The sequence below is a fragment of the Raphanus sativus genome, chromosome 5, assembly GCF_000801105.2.
Source record: "Raphanus sativus cultivar WK10039 chromosome 5, ASM80110v3, whole genome shotgun sequence".
NCBI lineage: Eukaryota > Viridiplantae > Streptophyta > Magnoliopsida > Brassicales > Brassicaceae > Raphanus > Raphanus sativus.
In genome coordinates this window covers 30,556,359-30,562,358 of record NC_079515.1, presented here as the reverse complement: position 1 = coordinate 30,562,358, position 6,000 = coordinate 30,556,359, and the positions used below count along the sequence as shown (strand labels likewise).

The window sequence follows — 6,000 nt, the reverse complement described above, 5'->3', positions numbered from 1 at the left end:
AGTACTTTTGATCTTCACAAATGATTGGAACAATCTTCTCTCAATCGTGATAATTTTTCTAATGAAGGGTTTAAATAACTAATTGAAATTGCCTAAAGCGTTAAGTAAAGACAATTAACCAGAAAATATCCTTTCCTTTCTATCGCACAGAGGTTGTTATATCGCTTAATAATAAAACTGAATTCATATGTAATTTATATATACATAGTAAACAGCTTTTCTCTGCTGTTTTTTTAAATGGAACAGTTAGGCACTTAGTGAAATGGAGCGGAGGGACGAGAGCTGAAATTTCTTAATCTTCGTGGAGTCTCGTGGCTGGAACACAACCTCGGTGCACGACCTTACAGTCACTTCCTTCGACTCTGATCCTGATCTCCCTTCACTTCTGTAGTCTCTATAGGAGTAAACAACCTGCAGCCTCGACGGTGCTGCAAACACGGTTAAAATAAATATATCTTCATTAGTCAAAATCAACATCAGCTGTTTGCATTTTTTGTGTTTCATTTAAATCCAAATTTTAAAAAACGTAAAAAACAAAGAAACAAATTGAAGAAGATAATGAAATTTGTAGAGAATTACCGAATCCAAACATGCTTGTATGCTGAATAGAGATACGGTCAACTTTTGATCTCTTGATTTGTTTCAAAGCCAAAGTATCTTCCCGCTTTCCTTTGAACTCAAGGAACTCTCCAAACACAATCTTGCTACTTTTAAGCTCCACCCTGCATCACAATCAAACCTTTTAAACTCTCTGAACGGCATTCATATATTCAGGAAAAGAAAATCTCTCTCGCTATTTCAGACCTATCCCACATTGGTGCAGTGCCAAGGATGAAGTTGAGTTTTCGATGCGAAGATTCATGCATCTCTTTGCCCGTGCACAATGCGCCTTTCACCCAACCAGAAAGAATGTTCCTTGATACTGGTTTCATATGTTTCCACTCTTCGTAGGTAATTACCTCACTCGGAAACGCATGCATTGTACTGAAAAATTAACACAAGTACACCACTAGAAAACATTTTATGGGGTAAAATAGTGGGTCACGCCCACACACTTCAAAAGGGGTCTGTAACTAGTATTGATGTAAACATGTAAATACACAGACGGTCGCAAATATAAAATAATTACATACCGAAAGTTGGGATTGGGAATTACAACTTTGCAAGACAGATTTCCTTCTAGTAGAGTAAGCCCCCTTTGTTCAAGATATGATTCAAGAACCGAAGCTTGTTTTTTCACCTCAACCAGCTGAGTAAACAAAAAAAAAACATAAATCTATTAGTCAGAAACAGAGTTGCATAGATGGATGAAGCAGGTCAGCTTTGCTCTGTCAAGAAAATTAAAAAAAAAAAAAAGATTTCAATGAATAAAACATATAATCTTGTATTCACTCTTCAATCATACATTGTCTAGTGTCTAGAAATGTGTAAGACCATTGTATTTATTTTGTTTACTAAAATATATTCCTCTAAAATAGCAATCTCTAGTTATAGAGTAGAAAACAGAGGATTAGCAATCTCTGTTTTAGAGAAATGGAATAGAGTTAGGTTTGAGTAGATTTGGGCAGCAGTGCAGGCCCTAAACTAGTTTGATAATAATAATAAACAAAGCGAGAAACAAAGTGTTTTACTTTGGGAAAGAAAGAACGTACAGGATCAGGGTAAGTCTGATGCTTTCCAGATTGACAAACCAGCTTCCATCGCTGGTTACCATAACAACCCCAGATAGATCCTTGACATTGATCACCACAACTTGTCTAAAAGCCAAAAATATGATTTTTCTCAAGTCAACACAGAGAAAAAAAGAGAGAGAGAGAGAGAAGAAGAAGTTACCCTTTAGTGAGGAGGACAAGATCAATGTCCTGTCTAGAAGAAGTGTCAGCATCTGGAATACGAAGCCCTACATAAGCTTTTCCACCATAAACCTTCTCAACTCTGCACTTGTTGTAACCAAATATAATCAATCAGTGAAATCAGCAAAGTGGGTAAAAGAGAGGGTTTTACCTGTGACCGACGGAGAAGATAGCAGTGGAACCGGAGGTTTCGTCATCGGAAAGCTCGTCGTCGTGGAAGAGACGGCGGACGAATTTGTAGATTAGACCACAGATGATCTCAACCCACATCCTTCCCTTTTTTTTTTCTTGAGACGCTTGGAAAGTAAGACCAAAGAAAAAGTAAACAGATTATGGTTAGATATTTTAAGTTTGAACATCGCTTTATCTTTTTGGCATCGACTTACAATTCTACTTACCTTATTAATTCAAGTCTCACTCTGACAATTCTACTTACCTTGTTAATTCAAGTCTCACTCTATTACCATGTGTTATAAAATTCATGACTATCCGTATTCTTTAAATTGTGTTGAAGATTTCTTATTATTTATTATTATTTTTATTTTTCTAGTCTGTCTAATGCACCTTTTTGAGACTTAAATTTTATATTTCCTTATATAGAATCATAAAGTATTTATATTAAAAAAATTATTTATGTATTTAATAAGATTTTATCTGTTATGCAGATAGACAAAGCCAAATGTTATTGGTAAAAAAAAATCCAAAACTATTTTTAAAAATTGATTATATGTAAGTTTGAGAAAGATATCTCAATTTTTTTGTAATATTGTTTTAATATTATTAATTTGTCATGTATTATATATATAAGATATAAAATTATAAGGAGTAAAATGATAATCACAAAAGTTAATTAAAGTGTCTGGAAAACTATTTTTCAAAGACTAATAAAAATAAGACTTGAAGTACGATTTTGTCAAAAAGTTACCGATTAGAAAATATTATAAAAACCATTCAATAGTCGACATTCTACATGTTTTATAAAAATTCACGTTTGACGGCATAATTCTGAATCACTATATCCATTTCTGACAACATATTTGTACCATGACAAAAATCTCTTGTAAATTAGTTTGCATAATTTATTTTTTTAAACTCAAAAACTACATTTTTGGTGTAAAATATCAATGAAACCTTATTTAAACTATTGACATTTCCACTCTTATATATGAAGTTATGAAATATATAACAAGTTGACAAAAAAAGTTATGAAAATATATTTTTATAGGTGTATTAAATAGCTCATTTCTTATGAAGTATGTTTTGCTTTACATCAATGGGGCCGAGTGTTTCAATTTGGATCACAATTTGTTTATTTATTTTCAATCTATGGCCGAAAGGTGAATAGTGATCAACTCTTAAAAATTGTTGAAGACATAGAAACCAGTGACCAGCATCCAAAATAATTCAAGTAAGTAACAAAGATGCACCAGTAATGTAATAGTCTAATAGAGGAGAATATGTCATCAGAGACGAAAAATAACTAAATACCAACACTTATTCACATGAGTTCCTATAGGTAAAAGAGAAAAAAAATTGCATGTTTACCATCTCTCCACTTAGGTGGAGAAGTTAAAAATACAAAACTTCAGAAAAGAAGCATCAATGACAACATGACTAGTTTTTATCACTTTCAAAGTCAATATCATCCTTACAAAATATAGCAAAAGCAAATAAGATGGTGCAGCCTTCAAATAGCTTAAAATTTTCGATCTCTTGGTTAAGTATTGAATTGAAGTCTCGTCTCAAAAATCACTTAAAAGTGATAGTAAATCCTATAGAGGTTATTGAGATTTCTTAGATGTGGATGGTCTTCATAATAGGGTTTTAGAATACCCTAAAATTATTCGAGCTTAAGCATGTGCAGTATGTACGAGTACATCTCGCTTGACAAGTCTTGATAACACATGAAGATTCTTATTTTGTGCTTAAAGTGTTCAACGCGTGAACAAGGGTAAAATGTCTACAAGAAACATAGCCTCAGTTACAAAAAAAATGTCTACAAGAAACACGACTTCAATATTCTGAAGCTTGATTTTTGTTAAGAGAATAGTTGTATTACCACTCGTGTATGTTTAGAAAAAAAAAATCAATACAGTATTAATTAAAGCCATAATAAGACTGAATGAACATAAGCACACACGATTTGTTAGACAACATATCTAAATTTTCACTGAATGAAATTCGTAACAGATAATTTCGCGTTTTTCCCCCGACCAATATGCTTTATTAAACATAATCATTGTTTACAAATTCCTCTAATATATTATCAATTAAAATATGCGATGACAATTATATAAATCTTGATCTATGAACTTATATATATATGCAATTAATTTGGTACAGTAGTTATTATACATATATAAACAAAGAACCCAAACTCGGTATTATTCATATATTTGTGACAAGTTATTTATGTACATAATATAAGACATATGTAACAGGATTTAAGAAAGAAAAAAAATTAAATAGGGATAAAAAGAAGAGAGAAAAAAAAGAAGAAATAAGAGAGCGAGAGAAGGACATGCACGAGACTGTTTAGACAAAATGAAACCTACCAGACAATCCTCCGTTCCTCTTCTAAGAGCAGCATTAACGCTGTATCTTAGAAGAACTCTTAGTGTAATTGTGATTTAAAGAAAAAGAAAAAATGGAATTACCACAAGAGGTGCCTCTTACTTAAGAGTTGGAAGAGCTGTGTCTTAGAGGACAGGTGTCGCTATGAAAGAAAAAACAGAAGTCTTTCCTCTCTTCGTCTGTATATCTTCCTCGCCATCTCTCTCCCTATAGCCTATAACGGACCTCTCCTTCCTCAGATCATATGCTCCGGCGTTGTTTCTTACAACAAACTAAAGAATAAAGATCGTGGCTTTGATGAATCTGAAGCTAATGAGTATCGAGACCAGAAGAAAGACAAGGACTTTGAGAATTTCGTGGGGTTGCAGCTTGGTGGTGACGGACGCGGAGTAGGTGGGTGGATATTGTGACGAAGTACCTCCAAGCGAAATCATTGGTTCGTTTTCTTTTCTCTCTTAGTTGATTCTTATTGTTGCTCTGCTCATGTTATCAAAGCTCAAAACTTTATTAAACAAAGTTCTCAGCTTTGGATGTGAATGAACTGTTTCCTGCTTATTAGAGTTTCTTGTTTTGAAGAATCAGTCTCTTAGCCCTTTTGGTAGATTCACCTGCAAAACAAGACTCAGATTGGGAATTTCAATGCCCCGATCTACCTGCAAAACAAGACTCATATTGGGAAAATAGATGTAATCAATCTCAATCTCAATCTCAATCTCAAAACTTTTACTTGCAATGGCCTTGGGATGAAGAAATTTCTTTGGTGAATCGCAGAACTTTTAAGTTAGGTGATATGTATAGCCTTTGTACGTTGAGTTAGAGACATCAGCCTTTGTAGCAGGGTTTGAGTATTGATCATAGTCTGAGAGCAAGAGAAACCATCAATTTTTAGGTTCTCTGCTTCCACAAGTTTTCATTTCTTTGTTTTTAGGTTCTATGCTTCCAAAAAATTTTCATTTCCTTGTTTTCTTGTTCTTTGTTATATGGAAAGATTAGAAACTTGTGTTGAAATGTCAATCGTCAAGTTCTAACCTAGTGCAGCATCAACGTCCATTATAAAATGTTGTATTACCAGAAACTTGTATAAATGATATGGATAATGAAAATGTATTCACAAGATCAAATGTTTCTTCTCAAGTTCTTTCATTTTTTTTAAAAACCTTTACTTAAGAAACTTGCAATGGAGGATACAAATTTAAGTGTCTCTTAGCTAAAATTCTTAACACAAATTTATTATTAAACAAGTGATTAAGAGACATTAATGGACTCTAGGGATAAAGATGCTCTTAGGTCTACTTAAAATATTACACAGATTATAACTCAGTAAAATATTATTCACATTGAAGACTTGGATAAACCACAGATTGGGAAGTTACAAGGAAGATGAGGAATCAACGACTAAAGCCGTAAGAGTGACCACTAACATTTATTGGTGGAGAGACTAACAAATCAAAGACAAGTACGTAGAATAATTATAAGCCATGCATGCGAGTGTTGACAAACAAGCTCTGCTCAAGCAACATATCTGCGAAACTATTCTGTCTAAGCCACTTCATCCACGAGACTTCAATTCAGT

The 6,000-nt window shown here is 33.2% G+C and overlaps 1 long non-coding RNA gene and 1 pseudogene across 1 annotated transcript; one reads left to right on the top strand and one right to left on the bottom strand.

The window, feature by feature from the left end:
* Nucleotides 1-149: 149 nt before the first annotated feature.
* LOC130495178 (uncharacterized) lies at nt 150-2,192 on the bottom strand (annotated as a pseudogene).
* A 2,218-nt stretch (nt 2,193-4,410) lies between these two features.
* LOC108850277 (uncharacterized) lies at nt 4,411-5,556 on the top strand. Its single transcript, XR_001949258.2, has 2 exons — nt 4,411-4,863; nt 5,010-5,556. It is a non-coding gene; the product is annotated as an uncharacterized LOC108850277 (long non-coding RNA).
* Nucleotides 5,557-6,000: the final 444 nt, after the last annotated feature.